The following is a 21,580-nucleotide window of genomic DNA, read 5'->3' as shown; positions in this document are numbered from 1 at the left end:
GTGAGATCATAGGATATTTGTCTTTCTCTGCCTAGTTTATTTCACTTAGCATAATAATCTCCAGGTCCATCCATGTTGTCACAAAAGGTAAGATTTCCTTCTTTTTCATGGCCACATAGTATTCCATTGTGTATGTGTACCACAGTTATTTTTATCCACTTGTCCATTGATGGACACTTGGGCTGTTTCCAGATATTGGCTATTGTATACAATGCTGCAATAAAAATGGGGGTGCATTTCTTCTTTTGAATTAGTGTTTTGGGATTCTTAGTATATATTCCTAAAAGTGGGATAACTGAGTCAAAAGGCAGTTCCATTTTTAATTTTTTGAGGAAACACCATACTGTTCACAAGTTTGCATTCCCACCAGCAGTGCAAGAGGGTTCCCTTTTCTCCACACCCTTGCCAGCACTTGTTGTGTGTTGATTTGTTAATGAAAGCCATTCTGACAGGTGTGAGGTGGTATCTCATTGTGGTTTTAATTTGCATTTCTCTAATGATTAGTAACGCTTAATATTTTTTCACATGTCTATTGGCCATTTGTATGTCCTCTTTGGAGAAGTGTCTATTCAGTTCCTTTGCCCATTTCTTAATTGGATTGTTTATCTTCGTGATGTTGAGTTTTAGAAGTTCTTTATAAATTTTGATCATCAATCCCTTATCAGACATATAGGTGAATATGTTCTCCCATTGTGTGGGTTGTCTTTTTATTTTGTTAATGGTGTCTTTTGCTGTGGAAAAGCTTTTTAGTCTGATATAGTCCCATTTGTTTATTTTGTCCTTTATTTCACCTGCCTGTGGAGATAGAGGCAAAAAGATTGCTATGAGAGATATTTGAGAGTTTACTGCCTATGTTTTCTTCCAAGATTTTTATGGTTTTGCGACTTACATTTAAGTCTTTTATCCGTTTTAAGTTTGTTTTTGTGAATGGTGTTTAAGTTGGTGATCTAGTGTCATTTTTTTTTGCATGTACCTGTCCAATTTTCCCAACACCATTTATTAAACAGATTGTCTTTACTCCATTGTATACTCTTGCCTCCTCTGTCAAATAAAAATTGACCATAAAGGTGTGAGTTTATTTCTGGGTTCTCTGTTCTGTTCCATTGATCTGTATGCCTGTTCTTATGCCAATGCCAAGCTGTTTTTATATAATGGCCCTGTAGTACAACTCGATATCAGGAAGTGTGATACCTGCCACTCTATTCTTCATTTTCAAGATTGCAGAGGCTATTTGGGTTCTTTTTGGTTCTGTATAAATTTTTGGAATATTTGTTCTAGATCTGTGAAGTATGCCATTGGTATTTTACTAAGAATTGCATTGAATCTGTAGATTGGTTTAGGTAATATAGACATATTAATAATGTTAATTCTTCCTATCCATGAACATGGTATATGCTTCCACTGGTTTGTATCTTCCTTGATTTCTTTTTTCAATGTCTTATAATTTTCTGAGTATAAGTCTTTTACCTCCTTGGTTAAATTTATTCCTAGGTACTTTATTTTGTTGCAATAGTGAAGGGGATTGTTTCCTTAATTTCTCTTTCAAACAGATCATTGTTGGTGTATAAAAATGCCACTGAATTCTGAATATTAATTTTATATTCTGCCACCTTGCTAAATTCATTAATCAGGTCTAGTAGATTTTTGACTGAGACTTTAGGGTTTTCTATGTACAGTTTCATGTTATGAGCAAATAATGACAGTTTTACTTCTTTTCCAATTTGGATGCCTTTTATTTCTTCTTCTTGTCTGACTGCTATGGCTAGGACTTCCAGAACTATGTTGAATAAGAGGAGTAAAAGGGGGCACCCCTGCCTTGTTCTTGATCTTAGGGGGATTGCTTTTAATTTTTGCCCACTGAGTATGAAGTTGGCTGTTGGTTTGTCATAGATGATGTTTATTATGTTGCAGTATGTTCCCAGTATTACCACTTTGCTGAGAGTTTTGATCACAAATGGGTGCTGGATTTTATCAAATGCTTTTTCTGCATCTATTGATATAATCATATGAATTTTATCCTTCATTTTGTTTGTGATGAATCACATTTTTTGATTTGCAAATATTGTACCAGCCTTGCCTCCCAAGAATAAATCCCACTTGATCATGATGCATAATCTTTTTAATGTATTACTGGATCTGGTTTGCTAATATTTTGTTGAGAATGTTAGCATCTTTGTTCATCAGGAATACTGGCCTATAGTTTTCTTTGTAGTGTCTTTACCTGATTTTGGAATGAGGATAATGCTTGCCTCATAAAATGAGCTTAGAAGTCTTCCCTCCTCTTAAATTTTTTGGAATACCTTGAGAAGGATAGGTGCTAGTTCTTTGAATGTTTCATAAAATTTACCTGTGAAGCCATCCAGTCCAGGACTTTTGTTTACTGTGAGTTTTTTTGGTAACTATCCATTTCATTTGTCTTAATCGGTTTGTTTAGGTTTCCTAATTCTTCCAGATTGAGTTTTAGAAGATTGTATATTTCTCAGAATTTATCTATTTCACCTAGGTTGTCCAATTTTTTCGCATATAGTTCTTCATAGTATTTTCTTACAATCCTTTGTACTGGTGGCAGTTGTTACTTCTCCACTTTCATTTCTAATTTTATTTATTAGGTCCTCTTTCTTTTTTTCTTAATGAGTCTGGTTAAAGGTTTGTCAATCTTACATACCTTTTCAAAGAACCAGCTCTTAGATTTATTAATCTTTTATATTGTTTATTTTAGTCTCTGTGTCATTTATTTTCACTCTAATCTTTATTATTTCCTTCCTTTACCTCCTCTGGGCTTTATCTGCTGTTCTTTTTCTAGTTCTTTTAGATAAAGGGTTAGGTTGTTTATTTTAGCTTTTTCTTCCTTCTTAAGGCATGCCTGTAATGCTATGAACTTCCCTCTCAAGACTGCTTCTGCTATGTCCCATAGATTAAGCTTTTTCTTTTCCCATAAAATATACAACAGTTCTAAATTGCCTTAAAAAAGGAAATATAGCCCTGGCCGGGTTGGCTCAGCAGTAGAGCGTCGGCCTAGCGTGCGGAGGACCCGGGTTCGATTCCCGGCCAGGGCACACAGGAGAAGCGCCCATTTGCTTCTCCACCCCTCCGCCGCGCTTTCCTCTCTGTCTCTCTCTTCCCCTCCCGCAGCCAAGGCTCCGTTGGAGCAAAGATGGCCCGGGCGCTGGGGATGGCTCTGTGGCCTCTGCCCCAGGCGCTACAGTGGCTCTGGTCGCAACATGGCGACGCCCAGGATGGGCAGAGCATCGCCCCCTGGTGGGCAGAGCGTCGCCCCGGTGGGCGTGCCGGGTGGATCCAGGTCGGACGCATGCGGGAGTCTGTCTGACTGTCTCTCCCTGTTTCCAGCTTCAGAAAAATGAAAAGAAAAAAAAAAAAAAAAAAAAAAGGAAATATAGTCTCAATATATTATGTAGTTACATAATATGGCAAAAATATTTTATGAATCGAAAGACGAAGCCAATTTAATGTTATCTAGTCCAAGTCCACATTAATGAAGCTCTTCTTGTTAGGGTAACATTCACCATTCTGATGTGGAGGTTCAGCACCAAACTCACTTTTCCCTTGATCTAAATCATCTTCCATTTTATCAGTGTTTAGGAAATTTGGAGTTCTTTTAAGTTTGGGCAATTCAATTTTCAGCTTGGGTTGTGTTCAGACAGGTTCACAGGTGTTATTCAACTCCTTTATTTTTGCTTTAATTTCCTGAACACGTATAACTGGATCCTGATCAAGACTCTTTGTAGCCTGAGCATTCGTGACATTATTCATCCACTCCATCACTTCATTCACAGACTTCTCAGTCTTTTTCATTTCAGACTCATCAATATGGTTATATTTCTCATCTTTGTTTCTGAAGTTGGCTACTATCTTGGCACAGCCAGCCTCTGTCCTAGTTCTTTGAATGTTTTCGGCCATTCCTCGGCTTCTTGAAATCGAATTTTAATTGGAGTAATTCTTCCAACTTGTCCACATAGGCTTGTTTCCCTTGGTCCTCTCCTTCTTCATAGAGCCAGCCCTCTGTCTCTGTGAGCAGTCTCAAAAAAGTTCTGATGGTGTTGCTCGCCAATGAATTTTTCATATAATCCACACAGTTTGTCCCAGAACTCATATACATATTCCTCCACTGCATTTTTAGCATCACTTCTTTCCTTCTCTAATGTATCTTGCATGATCATCTTATCCTCTGTTTCAAAGTATATCTTGAGGAGGTCTCTATCAGACTATGTTGGCCTCAAAAGGCAGCTACCTTGATTTTGGGTTTTTTAGCTTCTGGAGGCTGGTCAACTTTCTTTTCATTTGCGCTGTCAGCATCTGAGGTTTTGTTCTCTTCTGAGGTAAGGTCAGGTGATAGGGGAGACTGTGAGGTCTGTTGAACATCTATTTGTACCTGGGGCTGTCTTCCAGCTTCACTGCTGTCTTGCTGGACATTTTCCTCCGTAGCTGGGTTTTCTGGAGGTCTCTGGCTCTGACACTTCATTGTACGCCTCAACAGAGGCAGCTCACTGCCGTCGGCCGGGACACTCTCTACCATAGACACTGCAGAGATGGTGAAAACATCATGGGTATTGACTCATACTTCCACTTTCACTCTTGATTTTTCCCCATCTTTCTGCACAGAAACATTTGAGCTACAAAGCGGCCTATTTCTGCTTCTAGTCATGGAACTTCTTGAGGATCAGAACAGAAAGCTTCAAGTTCAAAAGGCCCGCTTCTTAAGATGAGAACTTTGGAGAAGAGAGCAGTGTGGTTCTGACTGAACACCTCGTGAACACCTTCAGTGTTTTCTGAATTGTGGCTCCAGACCAGAGATACTTACTGGAAAAGGAACTCCATCCATGACTGAAAACTCTGATTTTAAATGCTGGAGCCAGGACTGTAGGCTGCAATGCATGGCCTCTGGCCACTGCTTCGTCTGCACTGAGTGTTGTGCTCACATCTTTTCCAAAGAATTTGGCAATATTTTTCTTTCACAGCTGGAATTCATGTAGCACCTCCAACTATCTCAACAGCACTCACATCTACTTTGAGCTGAGTTTGTTCCATCAGTAAACAAAACAAAGGATAACTTCTATCTTTTGCAGAAGTTTAGTACAGAGATCTTCAAATTGTGCCCTGTTCATCTTTCCTGACACATCCTGGTCATTCATAAAGCACTCAATGCTCAGTGGGAGGTCCATACTGTTGGGGCACATTAGCTTTTTCCAATTTCTCACATTCTTGATACAGATGAAGAAGGGCTCTAATTCTGGATTTTGCACCCAACTTGTACTTAAGATTTAAATTCTGCACAAAAATGTCCTACTAACTTTTCATAACACTTTCCTGCTAAGGAAGGATCAAAGGCTGTTGCTGGTACCTCCAATTTTCCCTTGTTAAAAGCACAGGCAGACAGCTTTAAAGCTGAGTGCCTCGTATAAAGAAAAACCACTACCCGAGGTTTCTCATCCAGGCCTGGGAGATCCTGCTTATAAATTCGTAATTATCCTGACTGTGGTGGCACAGTGGATAAAGTGTCAACCTGGAATGCTGAGGTTACTGGTTCGAAACCCTGGGCTTGCCTGGTCAAGGCACATATGGGAGTTGATGCTTCCTGCTCCTCACCCCTTCTCTCTTTCTCTAAAAATGGATAAATAAAATCTATAAAAATAAACAAAAATTCCGTAATTAAAAGCAAGAGCTGTCATGTCATTCATGAGTCTTAAGCAGTTTAGGTTAACAATCTGTGCAGCATCTAATACAGGACTCCTCTCAGCATCTGTGAAGAAAGAGGGGACTGAAATAACACAGTCTGTTACTGGTGTCTTGAGGTTGCTTTCGGCAGTTTCTTTTTACTTAGTCAACAGCATGGCTGTTATCTGTTCCACACTAAACAGATGCTCTTCATCCATGTACATTATATTCCAACTCCACTATCTTTCATCGGAAACAAATCATAACAAGTTTTCCTTCTCTTTTTGAATGAAGGGGGTCATTGACTGCTCAGCCATGAAACCTTAAAGTTAGACACCATTTTGTTTGCATGAGTGATTTACTGATTTTTGGCTTCAACTCCAATTGTTCTGTTTTTTGATCCAAATGATATGACTGATGGAGTGTACTGGTCACCGAACTCATTGGCGATGGTCTCAATGACCCTAGCCCAGGCCACCGCAATGTATCAGCTCTGGAAGGCACCTGCCACTCCCACATGTAGCTGCTACATCTGGGAGGCACCCTCCACCAACATGACTGGCTCGCGGTGTACCTCCACACAGGGCCTGAGTCCACGTCCTCTAGCCACTGTGCCCGGCTTCTGTGGGGTCCTACCACTCCTCTGTCACTCAGGCGCCCTGGCTTCCTGGGGACAATGGCAGTTTGCAGAGGGCTTGTCCAGAGGCACAAAGTACTGGGTCTCCACGGGCCATCCCAGTGACTGCCGGGAGCCGTAACCGCTCCTCGCTTCTCGTTTACTGACCATAAAGGGGAGGTCTCAACTCCTCAGCCTTATGTATCACACTGATCAGAACTTAACAGAATCTGCGGCATTTACTCACCGGTCCCTCCACCAGCCCCTCCACGTGCCACTTGGTCTCTAATCTTAAACTGCAGGCAGAGCTCTTCAGAGAGTAATGCACTTGGTCTTCACCAAGGCAGCAGGCTGATCACCAGATCACCGCTCCTGCCGAGCACTGGGACATCACCTCTCACTCTCCTCCCCGCTCTGTCCCAGCTGTCTGTAGCATCAGCTGAGAATCCACTAAGGGCTGTGTATCACTACGTGATATCCTAAGAACCTGTGTTAATCACCATGCTTTACGAGAGCTTTTCAAATCTTTCTGACCACAATCCACAGTCTGAAATTCTGCCAATAGCCTGACCAGGTGGTGGTGCAGTGGAGAGAGCATTGGACTGGGACACAAAGGAAAGGATCCAGGTTCGAGACCCCAAGGTCATTGGCTTAAGCACAGGCACATCCCACACTCAAGCCAGCTTGAGCACAAGGTCGCTGGCTTGAGTGTGGGATCCCAGACATGACCCCATGGTTGCTGGCTTGAACAAGGGGTCACTCACTCTGCTGTAGCCCCCTAGTCAAGGCACATATGAGAAAGCAATCAATGAACAACTAAAGAGACTAAGGTGCCTCAATGAAGAACTGATGCTTCTTATCCCTCTCCCTTCCTGTCTGTCCCTATCTGTCCCTTTCTCTGTCTCTGTCACATACACAAAAAGTTATACCTAATTAAAAATAAATAAATAAAAATAAAATTCTGCCAATAACCACTATTCTTACCCATGATTTAGTCTCACAGTCCCCAGTCTCCAACTTTGTGATCACATTCCCTAGTGATGCTCTGCAGGAACCTAAAGAATCCAAATTCATTCTGTTTACTCTGCAACTGCGCAAAATTTTCAAAATATTTCACAGAAATAACCATTATGAACACAGAAAAATGTTCAATGTATGACCATCAACGGGAGTTTCTGTGGAGGGGGGAGCTTTCCAAGTCTTACAGGTTTAGATAGATGACATGAATTAGATAGGAGTCTTTTGTAGCAACTATAATTATTTTTATTAATATATAGCAATGAACTGAAAAGGATGATCAGACACGACTACCCTTTCCCAAAATAAACACTCATTTTATACTCTGCACATAAGACAGAACTGCAATGAGACACTCTATTGTACCCTTGAAGTGAGGTCCCAAGCAGGTTCAGAGCATGACTACAACCACAATTCTTTTATCAAATAGCCCTTGTCTAACAGACAGCACTTGAATTTAGCTAAAATGGCAACTCATTGGACCAAACTATTTAGTGGCAATGTCTGGTCTTCATTCATCCCATTTAATTCTCTTGTTGGTTATTTATAGGGACGGGGGGGGGGGGGGGAGACACAGCAGAGACTCCAGCCATGATGGTTTGTTTCTCTTTTCAAGGAAACATAAATGAAAAAATAGAGGAAAGGAGGATAATTTGCTAAGACTACTGTTGAGTTAAATATTATGGTAGGGTGTTAATGACTAAATGGACTAAACAGAAAAATAAACATAATAACAACTAGGAGAAATAACTCACTTGTTCTGGACATCATTCATTAAGTAAAATAAACAAGCCAAAATTCATCATGAAAAGCTTGTGAAGCACAGCTTGGTAGGAACAAAAGAACACAAGAAAAGGTATGTCATCAAAGAGCAACCCAAGAATGTGGCAAGGTAATAATACACGACTGACTGCAAACACAACACACATCCAGCCAAGGCAAAAAGCATATTCAGAGAAAGTGTGAGGTGGGGCTGGCGTACCTAAACCAACCCAGAAGACTTCAAGGAAGACCAGTTTGGTGGAGTTCAATGTTAAGATCAAGGAGACCTGAGCCCAAACACTGGCCCTGCCACTCAGTAGCTACATTCAGTCACTTTTAATTTTCTGTGTGTGTTTTCTCAATTACAAATAAGAATAATAGTAATTATTTTATAGCACGTTTTAAACTCTGAGAGAAATATATATATGTCTAGTAGAACACCTGGCCCAGAGTAGGCATATAATAGTATGACCATTATGGAGAAGGTGGGATTTGAACTGGGGAAGATATAAACAGGGTGAGAAAAGCAGCCAATCAACAGAAACAAGCCCAATCATAGAAACATGAAATACAGCAAAAAGGGAAAGAGGTAGTATGTAATCCTTTGGAGACTGAGTAGAAGGTTTGTGTAGAACAGAAATGAGGAAAGAGAAAAGGTTGAGGCCAGCTTACAGTGGAACACAAATGTCCACACCCAAGGGGTCTGGACTTTCCTTTGAGGAGACAAGCCTCAAGGAGAACCCTCAGACTCACATGAATTCTTCAGAAACAAGAAAATCTCCCTTGTACATGAGTGTGTGCTATAGGAAGGTGGGGGCTTCTCAGACACAAGGCGATGGTTGGGAAAGGCTTAGGGACACTTGCAATTGAATTAGGAAAAATAATATCCCTTGTTTTAAGTATTTTAAATGAATCAACTAGTCCTTGATGGATATATAGGCACGGTACACTGATATCCCCGCTCCCCCCTTCCCTGAAGTGTGAATGTCCCAGGACAATTAAAGTTAACTGAGCAAATAGTCCCCTTGCTACCAGTAAAAGCTAATTCGAATATTCATTTGTGGACTCCATACTCGAACCCCACCTTACTATACACACACACACTCTTACACATGAAGAAGAAACATCTTTCTTTAAAAAAAAAAGAGAGAGAGAGAGAGAGAGAGAGAAGCTAAGTTTTCTTCTACGAATTACACTGTGAGTGAGTCAGAGGAAACTTTCCCAGCGCCTTTTCCCCTCAAGACTGAAGAGCCTGGCTGGGGCCTTTACTCACACACAGCATGGGAAATGGGGCGGGGGACCAACGTGCTGCTGGTGACTCATCCTCCTCCATGGGCACAGTCTAAGGGACGACTGCGGTCTCAGGACTACCCTTGGGAGTCCCTCTGAATTATTTTTGTAACATCTTGTCCTTGGATGCAAGGGAACAGAGTCAGAAGCAGGAGGCAGGAGGCCATCTATACTCAGTAGAGCTGATGACTCTGCGCTGCTTTCCTAGTATCCGGAACTCAGTGCTCTGGATAGCTGACAGCACTGCCCATGTTCCCAGGGATTTAAATATAACAGAATCCACAAAAATCATGTTGAGTGGAAGTTTATCTGCCTTTGATGATTCAGAAAGCCATATCAGACCTTCTCAGGCCTTAGAATCACACTTCTGACCAATTTTCATTCCACAAAAAATGTGAGGGGTAGAATGGGGGTGGGTGACCCAGTCAGTGAAATTTGCAGAAACAAGCTCCCTACTATTATCCATTTAAACAGTCTCCATGAACTTGCATGAAATGTTTCGTCAATTCACAGAATTCTCTGATGTGTGTCAGCCAGGTAGTCCCTGAACATTTCTAGGCTTGAACTTAAGAACTGCATTTGTACAGTGCACTAAACCTGTACACACAGTTAATAAGTAGTAGAAAAGCAGCACAAACCAGGCCTTGATGCCAAATCTCTCAGATCCCACACTGCACCAAAATAAATATTAATAAAGAAACCTTGCCTTTTCAGCCTTTCTCCAAATGGATGCAAAAAAGCAAAGTTGGTTTAACCATCATAGCCATTAACTAATCAAAATCAATACAGAATCAATAAAAAAAAATCAGTAAATACAATTACAGGAAGCCCTTGGGTTATGACACAGTTCCATTCCTACGACAGTGACATAAGCCGAATTTTGGTGTAAACTGAAACACAACCTAGCCTAAGTCACTTACATATCCTAACACACAGCCTAAAATCATAATCTAGAACATAAAAATACAGCTAAGCCACAGAAAAAGGAAAAGGACATAAATATACTGTACTATACACTGTACTGTAGTAAAAGAAAAAACGACAAAGCAACACAAACAGAAAAAAGCAACTTGCACTTTTAACAGTCCAAAACAGCGTGGGTAAGCGTGCTGGGGACGCCGACTCCCGCACTCGTGTGCCACGTTACCGCATATTCTCCCACTGTGTGCACCAAACCAGTTCGCCCATGTAGTCCATAAGTACAATGGCTAACAGCGTAAGCTGAAACACTCATGTCTCAATTTTTTTAAGTTTTTATGGGAGTGAGGGTCGTAAACTCGAAACGTCATACGTTGAGACTGCCATAACCTGAGAACCCTCTGTGTATACTTTTTACAGCTTACAAAGCACTTTCAAAACACAATCTCTATTAATCCTCAGTAATTTTAAGTATCATTCCTCTTATTTTTAATTCATAAGTAAACTAAGGCCTAGAAATATTAAGTGACTAGTTAAAGATCACATGTAATTTATTAACTGGGACTCAAATCCAAGTCATCTGGAGGCAAAGAAAATGGAAATAATTTAAGAAGAAAAAGACAAATGATCATGGTGAAAAGGTCAACTTTTTACCAACGAAGTAACAGAATGCCATTTTAATCCAATCAATAAAGATGGTGGTTCTTTTTAAATGTAGATAAAAGCCTGGACTAGGTAGCAGTAAGAATTACCATGATCTTCACACTAGAAAAGTTACTTAGACTCACGATAATAACAATATGCATTCAAGAATATAGAAAAGTATCACTGAAAAGCAAAAGTTCTCCCTACTCCCAGGAGATAATCACTATTCAGTATTTTGGTGCAATCTTTTGAGAACAATGTGGTCCACATATCAATTTGGACTTAAAAATCCTCGTTTTGCTTCAGCAACCCCAAAATATATTAATAAAGAAAGTAGGTTATGAAATAGCACATAGAGGATGATCTCATGTTGCATAGATACATGCAAATAATCCTAGAGAGAGAAAAATGATGCAGGCTGAGGAGACTACTGTAAGAAAATTACCTGTGTTAACAGGATTCTCGTAGGTGCTTGTGGTATTAGTGATTACGTCATTTTGCATGCTTTTTAAGATTTTCCAAGTAGTCTACAACTGTGTCTTATTACTCTAATCAGGGTGGGGAAGTAATTCCCCTAGGCTACACAGGAGGGTAGAGCTGGGGCCCAGGTTCAGAAAAGCCAATTCCTAGCTCACTATTTAAACCATCATATCAACACATTTACCCTACCTGCTATAGCTTTAAAACAGTTCATGACATACTAATGACCCAAAGTAATGAAGTGATGTGACAAAGCAGCCTGACCAGGTGGTGGCGCAGTACACAGAGCACAGACCTGGGACGCTGAGGACCCAGGTTTGAAACACCAAGGTCGCTGGCTTGAGTAACAGGTCACTGGCACAGCTGGAGCGCCCTGGTCAAGGCACGTATGAGAAAGCAATCAAGAACAACTAAGGTGCACTAAGGTGCTGCTACTATAAATTGATGCTTCTCATCTCTATCCCTTCCTGTCTCTCTCTTCTCTCTCTCTCTCTCTCTCTCTCTCTCTCCCCCCCCCTCAAAAAAAAGATGTGACAAAGCAAAATGTAATTACTTGCTAATGAGTGATAGAAATATTAAGTGCTATGACATCAGAAGAGAGATCATTCTAGTACAGAATGATCCTATAAATCAGAGATCTAAACAGGTAAAGAGGAGAGGTGAACTCCATTCTAGGTGAAGATAAAAGATGTGATCAAAGGCATCAGGCAGAAAATCACCAAGCCTGCCTCGGGGACAGTAAGCAGAAGATTTAAGCACAGTCATAAAGAAAAGCAGAAAACAAGACTGAGGAAGCAGGCTGGGGTCAGGCTGAAATGGAAGAGTCAATGGTCCAGTGGAAAGTGGACCTGGGAGTCACACACTGCTTACACATCCAACTGCAGAATAAGCCACAATCATTCCAACTCCTTTGTCTTCGTCCACTTGTCTCCATCATCCCATGATTTCTCTCTCAAATTAGGGCAACAGTCTCCTGAAAAGTTCCTACCTGAAAAGTTCTCATCTGCCTCTACTGCAGTCTCCACAATGCAGCCAGTCATATTTCTAAACTGCAAATCTGAAATCTTACCCTTTCATTTTAAACTCCTTTATTTCCTACTCTTAGAAAAGCTGATCATCTCCTCCTCCATCCAGGCTTCCCTGTATAGCAGCACTTATAATCCTGCTCTGTAACTGTGTGTAGAGTTGTCCTCTCCACTGTGTTTGTGCCTGAGCATCCACCTTCTGAAACCCTCTGAGGGTTGGGGGATAGGGGCTGTAGCTGTTACCTGGCTGTATGCACCAAAGAACAATGCCTAGGGGACAGCAATAAATGCTTGTGGAAGAAACAAATGCTGACGTTAAACACTGCCTTTTCCAGGATGCCTTCTCTAACCATCCCCACTTCCCTCTCAAAGCACTCATTTAATCCATGTGAACACTATATACACTAGTTTGCATTTCAGAAACTGTTTCATAATATTAAATGTGCAGTTATAGGCCTAAGTAAATTGTGAAAAACTATTTATATTTTTATATCTCCCCCCAATGTGGTACCCATCAATGAGCCCACAGCTTATTCTTCTTTTAAATAAGGAAAACCAACCCTGACATTTCTCAATATGCTGAGTTTCATCTAAAATAATAAAGTCTAATATAGTATGTCAAGTCAATTTAATAGAGCCATCAAGTGAAAAAAACTCAAGTTCATACAAGGTATTAAGCAAGTGTTGATTTCTGTTACAGAATAATCTGATAAATTGTGAGCCAAAATTATAGACATCATTTAAAAATATTCTTATTTATAATTATATTGCCCTGTAAAGCATTTAAATTTACTGAGTACAATCAATGACTTTTCATATATTTATAAAATTGTACAATACAACTATCACCACTAAATGAAAACCCATTAGAGGTCACTCTCTGTTTTCTCCTACCACATCCCCTGGCAATCATTAATATTTTTGCCTATTCTGGACATTTCATATAAATGGAATCATGTAATATATGGCCTTTGTTATCTAACAATGTTGTCAAGGTTCCATGTTATAGTACTTACTAGTATTTTGTTCCATTTTATAGCTGAATAATATTCTATTGTATGAAGGCATTTATTTAAAATCATTTTAGAGAAATAAAATAGAGTAAAAGATACCCCCTGACCTTAAAAATCACCACAGAAAGCAGAAAACAGTACTATCAGGAATGTATTCTTTACCACAGTTTTCTCGTTTAATCATGATAACAACCTTGTGAGGTCAGGTGAGCCTTCATTTCTTCAAATGAAAAAACTAGGGTTCATAAAGATTAAACTGCCAAATGCCATTGCCAAGTGTAGCTAGTAAGCGGTAAAACCACAATAGCCAATATAGTCTACTCTCTCTAGTACTCTCAGCTGTAAAATCAGCCCTACTCTTTATCAGCATCTCCTTCACGACCAGTTGATAAAAGCTAAAGGACAATGTTTCCACCCCTTATTCATTTTCTCTCTCAACCAATAGTTATTAAACTTCTACATCTTATGTCCTGCATAATGATCTAGGAATAATATGAACACTGAGGATACACAATGCCTTTATACACAGATTTTTGTTCTTTTGTTGTATTGTGTTACAGCAGGTTAAGAGAGACTTGAGGACATTTAAATGATGATGAAAAGAGTCAAAAGGATGATGGTGAAGATATGACAGGGAGAAGGGATAATCTACTAACCAAAGGTCAGAAGAAGACGGAGATGCTTGGGCAATAGAGCCCCTCAATTAAGAGGGAGTGGTAGAGACTGCTAGTTGTAGAGACTGTTCCTCCTCTTCTTCAATAATTTTTAGCTGTGCTCATGGATGTCCACAATAAAGACTACAAATGCCGGCTTCCCTTGCAGCAAGATAGTCATGTGAGTAAATTCTGGCCAATGGGATACAAAGTATTGTGTGGCAGCTTCTTTCCAAGAGGCTAGCATATAACCTTTGCCCCTTTTTCTTCTAGAAATATATACAGCCTCTAAACCTTTTTAATGTTAGCTTTTATTATGAATGGGATAATGAAAGATATGAGGATTAAGTGGCAGGGCAGGAAGCCTAATGGTTAAGTGCACAAAGTTTAAAATCACACACCTGGGTTCTAATTCTGACTTTTCATTCAGGAGGTATGTCAACTTAGACCTGTTCTTAAATCTGTCTCAATTCCTTTATCTATAAAGTGGGCTTCGCCTGACCAGGAGATGGCGCAGTGGATAGAGCATCAGACTGGGATGCGGTGGACCCAGGTTCGAGACCCTGAGGTCACCAGCTTGAGCGCGGGTTCATCTGGTTTGAGCAAAGCTCACCAGCTTGGACCCATGGTTTCTGGCTGGAGCAAGGGGTTACTCGTTCTGCTGAGGGCCCACGGTCAGGGCACATATGAGAGAGCAATCAATGAGCAGTAAGGTGTCGCAATGAAAAACTGATGATTGATGCTTCTCATCTCTCTTCATTCCTGTCTGTCTGCCCCTATCTATCCCTCTCTCTGACTCTCTCTCTGTCTCTATAAAAAAAAAAAAGTAAAATAAAGTGGGCTTCAATAAATGGTGTTGGGAAAACTGGACAAACACAAAAAGGTGAAACAGAACCACTATCTTACACCATACACAAAAGTCAATTCAAAATAAATTAAAAACTTCAACATAACATTTAAAACCATAAAACAGGCCCTGGCCGGTTGGCTCAGTGGTAGAGCATCGGCCTGGCATGCAGGAGTCCCGGGTTCGATTCCCGGCCAGGGCACACAGGAGAAGCGCCCATCTGCTTCTCCACCCCTCCCCCTCTCCTTCCTCTCTGTCTCTCTCCTCCCCTCCCGCAGCCAGGGCTCCACTGGAGCAAAGTTTGCCCGGGCGCTGGGGATGGCTCCTTGGCCTCTGCCTCAGGCGCTAGAATGGCTCTGATTGCGGCAGAGCAACACCCCAAGATGGGAAGAGCATCGCCCCCTGGTGGGCATGCAGGGTGTATCCCGGTCGGGCGCATGTGGGAGTCTGTCTGACTGCCTCCCCGTTTCCAGCTTAGGAAAAATACAAAAACAAACAAACAAACAAAAAACCATAAAACACCTTAAAACATTAGGTGGAGACATAGCAGAACAAATATCATACAATCTCAATTATATGTAGACTTGAAGAAACGAAACAGAAACAGACTTATAGACACAAAACAGACTGACAGATGTGGGACAAGGGTGGGGGCTTGGGGGATGGGTTAAAAGATGAAAGAATTAAGCAGTACAAATTGGTAGTTGCAAAACAGTCACGGGGATGTAAAGTGCAGCATGGGAAATATAGTCAATGGTACTGAGATAATCATGCATGGTGCCACTTGGGTACCTGAAATATCAGGGGGTAACACTTCGTAAAGTGTTTGATTGTCTAACGATTAGGTTGCACAGCTGAAACTAACACAAAATAATGTTGAATGCAAACTGTAATTAAAAACTAAAATTAAGTGGTAAGCTCCTTGACATCAGTCTTAGCAATGACTTATTGGATCTGACATCAAACACAAAAGTAACAAAAGCAAAAACAAACAAGTGGGGATTATATCAAGCTAAAAGGTTTCTTCTGCACAGCAAAGGAAATGTCAACAAAATTAAAAAAGCAACCTAGTGAATGGAAGAAAATATTTGCAAATCAAATATCTGATAAGGGGTTAATATCCAAAATACATAAAGAATTTACATAATTCAATACAAATCAATCAATTTGATTTTAAAATGGGCAGAGGATGGATCTGAATAGACATTTTTCTGAAGAAGACATACAGATGGCCAACAGGTGCATGAAAAGTTGTTCAACATCACTAATCATCAGAGAAAAAATCAAAACCACAATAAGATATCACTTCACATCAGTTACGGTGGCTATTATCAGAAAAACAAATAACAAGTGTTGCTGAGAATGTGAAGAAAAGGAAACCCTTGCGCACACTGTTGGTGAAAATGTAAATTGGTACAGCCACTATGGAAAAACAGTATGGCGGCTCCACAAAAAGATCAAAAATAGAACTACCATATGATCCAACAATTCCACATCAGGGTACTAATTTAAAGTAAATAAAAACACTAACTCAAAAAGATATCTGCAACCACCATGATCACAGCAGCATTATTAATAATAGCCTAGACACAGAAAACAAGCTATGTGCCTATCGATGAATGAATAAAGAAAATGTTATACACACACGTACCTACAGACAGACATGGTGAAATATTATTCAGGTATAAAAAAGAAGGAAATTCTGCCATTTGCAACAACATGGACGGAGCTTGAGGGCATCATGTTAAGTGAAAGTCAGACAGAGAAAGGCAAATACTGTACTTGTCTCATTTGCATGTGGAATCTAAACGCAAACAAAAAATGAGCTTATAGGTGGGGGGAGGTGGGGTGGAGGGGTTGGGAGGTGAGAGAAATGGATGAAAGTGGTAAAAAAGTACAAATTTCCAGATACAAGAGAAATAAGTCCCAGAAATGTAAGGTATAACATGGTCTCTATTGTTAGCAATACCATGTTGTGTATTTGAAAGCTGCTAAGAGAACAAATCTTAAAAATTCTCATTATAAGAAATTTTTTAAAAACTATGTGTGGTAAAGAATGTTAACTATATTGATTGTGGTAATCATTTCACAATCTAACTCAGTGGTAGTCAACCTGGTCCCTACCGCCCACTAGTGGGCGTTCCAGCTTTCATGGTGGGCGGTAGCGGGCGGTAGCGGAGCAACCAAAGTCTAAATAAAAAGATAGATTTAACTATAGTGAGTTGTTTTATAAAGATTTATTCTGCCAAACTTAGAGAAAATCTGACATAAAGTACTTGGTCAGTAATTATTATTATATGTTTTAACTTGCTGTAACTCTGCTTTATAAATTGTATAAAGTTACTTCCCTACTTTATAAATCACCATTACTGTGGAACCGGTGAGCAATTAGAAAATTTTACTACTAACAGAGATACAAAAGTGGGCAGTAGGTATAAAAAAGTTGACTACCCTGATCTATATAGTACCTAATCATTACATTGTATTCCTAAAACTAATAACAATGCTATATGTTAAATATAAACAAATGAATGAATGATCTATGTTGACCTGTTGGAGACTGGAAGGTCTAAAATGAACAACATGCTAGAAATGTATGAAAGGAAAAAAAATGTAAAATGATCACAAAAGTTTAAAAAATAAAATGGGAATAATAATAATTTACGTATAGTATATCTCCTAGTGCTGGCAATAAAGTCCTTGCATGGGATAAAGGGATGCAGTGACTGCTATTGTGACAGGAACTTGAAATAACACCTTTTGCCATGAAAGTTATGTTAATACCACCCACTTTTGCTCTCTAGTCAACACATCTAAGTCAGAAATGACTTCAATGTATCTCCATCCTACAGATTACTGCAATCAAAATCTAATTTAGGTTCCCTCCCAGGCACATCCCATGCTCTTGGGAAAGTCACCAACTTGACTACTAGTTCCTGGAGGGCAAGAACAAGATCTTTTCTTTCCTATGTCCTCAAGGATTAGCTGGCACAATGCTCTGAAAATGAATAGGTAAGAATTTGTTTAATGACACTGAGATGCTACTATGTGGCAGGTATTGTACTAGGTACTATGGTTATAGTGAGGAACATGAAAGACAAGATTTTTTAATACAGAAACACACATAGCTTATTAGTTGTTTTTGTTTCTTAGCAAGAGACAGATAGAAGGGACAGACAGTCAGGAAGGGAGAGAGATGAAAAGCATCAACTCATAGTTGCAGCACCTTAGTTTTGTTCATTGATTGCTTTCTTCTATGTGCCTTGACCAGGCAGGTTCTAACCAAGCCAGTGACCCCTTGGCTCAAGCCAATGACCTTGGGCTTCAAGCCAGCAATGGCTAAGCTCAAGCCAGCCTCTATAAGGTCATGTCTATGATCCCACGCTCCAGCCAGCAACCCTGCACTCAAGCTGGATGAGCCTGTGCTCAAATTGGCAACCTCGGCGTTTCAAACCTGGGTCCTCAGCATCCCAGGCCGACGCTCTATCCCCTGCACCACCTTCTGGTCAGGCACACATAACTTTCTGAATGTTGATTTACCAGTTGATAAGTCTAAACCAGAAAACATTATAGCCAGAAATGATATTAATTTATTCAATCTACTCATATTATAAATGTGGGCGAAGACCATGAGAAGTTCAGTGGCAAGCTCAAAATAAATGTAAGGATTAGATTAAACCCTTGGTCAGCAAACCATGGCTTGCGAGCCACATGTGGCTTTTTAGCCCCTTGAGTGTGGCTCTTCCACAAAATACCACGTGCAGGCGCTACCTCAATAAGGAATGTACCTAACTATATAGTTTAAGTTTAAAAAATTTGGCTCTCAAAAGAAATTTCAATCATCGTACTGTTGATATTTGGCTCTGTTGACTAATGAGTTTGCCGACCACTGGATTAAACCAACATTCCCAAATTGTTTTCTAGAACTTTGTATTTCTATGCAATGATAACTGTTACATATACAAATTACTTAGAAAATAAGGAGAAGGAAAATGGAGGTCCATAGTGAAATAAATTAAGAAAACACTAGTAAAACAAATTTAAACAGTATTTTTAATAAGAACACTCAGACTTTAATATGTTTACAAAGGCAGTGAGTCTTTGACTTTTGCAAAATTATGTGACCTAGGTACTTTTTTCATGTGATATATATTTTGAAAGGCTAACTCAGATGAACTTTATGCTGTCTTTCACCTTTGAAATTCTATAAATTTATCTATGAGTGTCTATCTCAGGAAGCCTTCTTTCCTGGGCAGATAATTTAATATATCTGATTCTTCAGAAGAGGCATTCAATCATTCATCCATCGATTCATTTAATTAATTATATTCATTTCTCTGTTCCCCTCTCCCCTTACCTCCCCCTTTTTCTCACATGTCCTAAAATTGAATAACTACAAGCATAGGTTTATTCAGAATAATCAGATCAGACTAAAGAGGTACCATAAAAGTGGAGGAGAACAGGGCATTTTTGCAATGTCACCTCAAACAGGTTTCTGGACGGTAATGTCAAGGCCAAGTTACATTACCCTATTTTTCAATAATCCAAACACCTGGGGAAAGTCTTTGCAATTCAGAAAACAGCAGGTGGGCACAAAGAAAATACTTCAAGGAGAGAAAGGTTACTCAGGGAACAGTGGAGGCACCTTTCCCCAGCTGTGTCCCACATGATCCTCTGCCTTAATTCCTCTTGGATTTCTTGCTTTTTCTCCCTTTGACCCATTTGATTTTCTTGTTTTCTTCCTCAATCTTTTTGCAAGTCTTCTCTTTTCAGCATGTGACTGGATAAGTTATAGGACACACTGGCAGCTGGCCACGGAGTCTTCCCAGAAGAGCGCCCACTTTTCAGGAAACCCTGCCTCGTTCCCAGTAAAGAGAAGATGACAGAGAAAGGAGGTGGCAGAAAGTGAGATGATGGCAAGTTCAAACAGCTTACTAAGATTTGGGATCTCAAGCACATACCTGTTCACAAAAAACAGACAACACCAACTGTATCCATTTCATACTTAATACATATAAAGTTTTATACATGTGTCAAGTATCAGTGTTAAATATTTTGAGAATGAGTTACCCTGTTAACGGTAATAGTTCATGATACCTCTGCTGTATATTTTCTGGGAGGGGACTGGAGGGAAAGGGGAGGGGAGGGAAGAAAGAAAAAAAAGGAAGGTAGGAACTATATTTAAAGCCTATGTTGTGTGGTGGGCCTGTTGTGAAATCCCCCCTCCCCCGTTTACAGAACCTATACATTGGGAACCTCTGCTATATAGCATACTAAACTCACACACACCCTTACACAATCTCATGCAAACAGATTTTCAGAAGAAAAATTAAGTAGGAAAACGATTTCCCTACCTAACTTACCCTACTCCTATATTTATGCAATTAAGCAATAAATAATTTTCAGTATATATTCACGTGTAGTATCTTACACAATCCCTATCACAACTTTGAAACAGAGGTCAGATTCTAGCATCCTCATTTTCAGAGGCTAGAGGCGCCTCCATATCCCACTCTCCTAATGCTGGTGGGCCCCAGGACTCAGACCTTGATCTTCATCCTTTCTCTATCCACACACATCACCAATCATACCCAGTTTTATGATTCAAATGCCATTTATGTGCTGACAATTCCCAACTTCTATCTCAGAAGTCCCAACTCAAATCCCCAATTACCTCTTCAACATCTCCACCTGGCAAACTAATAAGCATCTAAAGCCTATATAAAAACTTGATTCCTTCAACAACAGCACACACATCCTCCCTCTTCCTCATCTCAGTAAATGCCACCACTATTCCTCATGCTGTTTCAGCAAAACCAGAGGTCAGTCTTGACATATCTATTTCTGTCACACCCTACATCTAAACCATCCCCAATTCTATCAGTTCTAGCTTCAAAATGTGTCACACATCCAACAATTTCTCACTACCTCCACTGCTACTATCCATTCCTAGTCACCATCTTCTTAACACAAGCAACCAAGAGGCAGGACTCAAGCAGTTTCAGCCTCCATTGTATGTGCAATGTCTGACACACAATGAATGCTCACTGAAAAGTGCATGAATACTGGGTCAGAGAGGTGATCTGACTCACAGAGTAAGTAAATGACAACAGCCAGGTCTTGAACCCAGATCTCCACATATATAGGAAAGGATCATTCCCAGGATTCCACACTTTTTGAAGTTTTAAAGAAAAGGGGTTGGGGGAGTAGTAAATACTGCTGCCTTTCATCTTTGTGCTTGATTTTCTTTTTACCTTTTACCCTTCTCTCTCAAATGCACATACTCAAAACTTCTTTGCCAACAAACTTCTACTCTCAGCACTGAGGAAATGCATGTTAGTGGATCCAAAGTATAGTAAACTTGACAGTAACGCCTTTAGACCCAAGTCCACTTTGGTAAGATAGTGTCAACAGTTTTAATGATTAAAATAGATGACAGGGAAAAGGACAGGATCAGATGCTTCTGTAACCTAAGCCCAATTCTAAACTAAAAATATCAGGACACAGGACTGGGTGTGGGGGTGTTTCTATGAAGTAAAGCAATATATGCATACATTTTACCTAAATGCACTTATGTATTTTTATTGGTGTTCTTAAAAAATAGCTACTAGAAAATGAAAAGGTTCTATATATATATGAAC

The 21,580-nt window shown here is 39.9% G+C and overlaps 1 protein-coding gene and 1 pseudogene across 3 annotated transcripts in view; both read right to left on the bottom strand.

Moving 5' to 3' along the window:
- The window catches only part of JAK1 (Janus kinase 1), a 158,553-nt gene that overhangs the window by 69,647 nt on the left and 67,326 nt on the right, over positions 1-21,580 (bottom strand). The window lies entirely within an intron of this gene.
- LOC136330011 (heat shock protein 105 kDa pseudogene) lies at positions 3,475-10,592 on the bottom strand (annotated as a pseudogene).

This window comes from Saccopteryx bilineata, chromosome 3, assembly GCF_036850765.1.
Source record: "Saccopteryx bilineata isolate mSacBil1 chromosome 3, mSacBil1_pri_phased_curated, whole genome shotgun sequence".
NCBI classification, from domain to species: domain Eukaryota; kingdom Metazoa; phylum Chordata; class Mammalia; order Chiroptera; family Emballonuridae; genus Saccopteryx; species Saccopteryx bilineata.
Note: the sequence above shows the minus strand (reverse complement) of the source record. Positions and strands in the feature narration are given on the sequence as shown.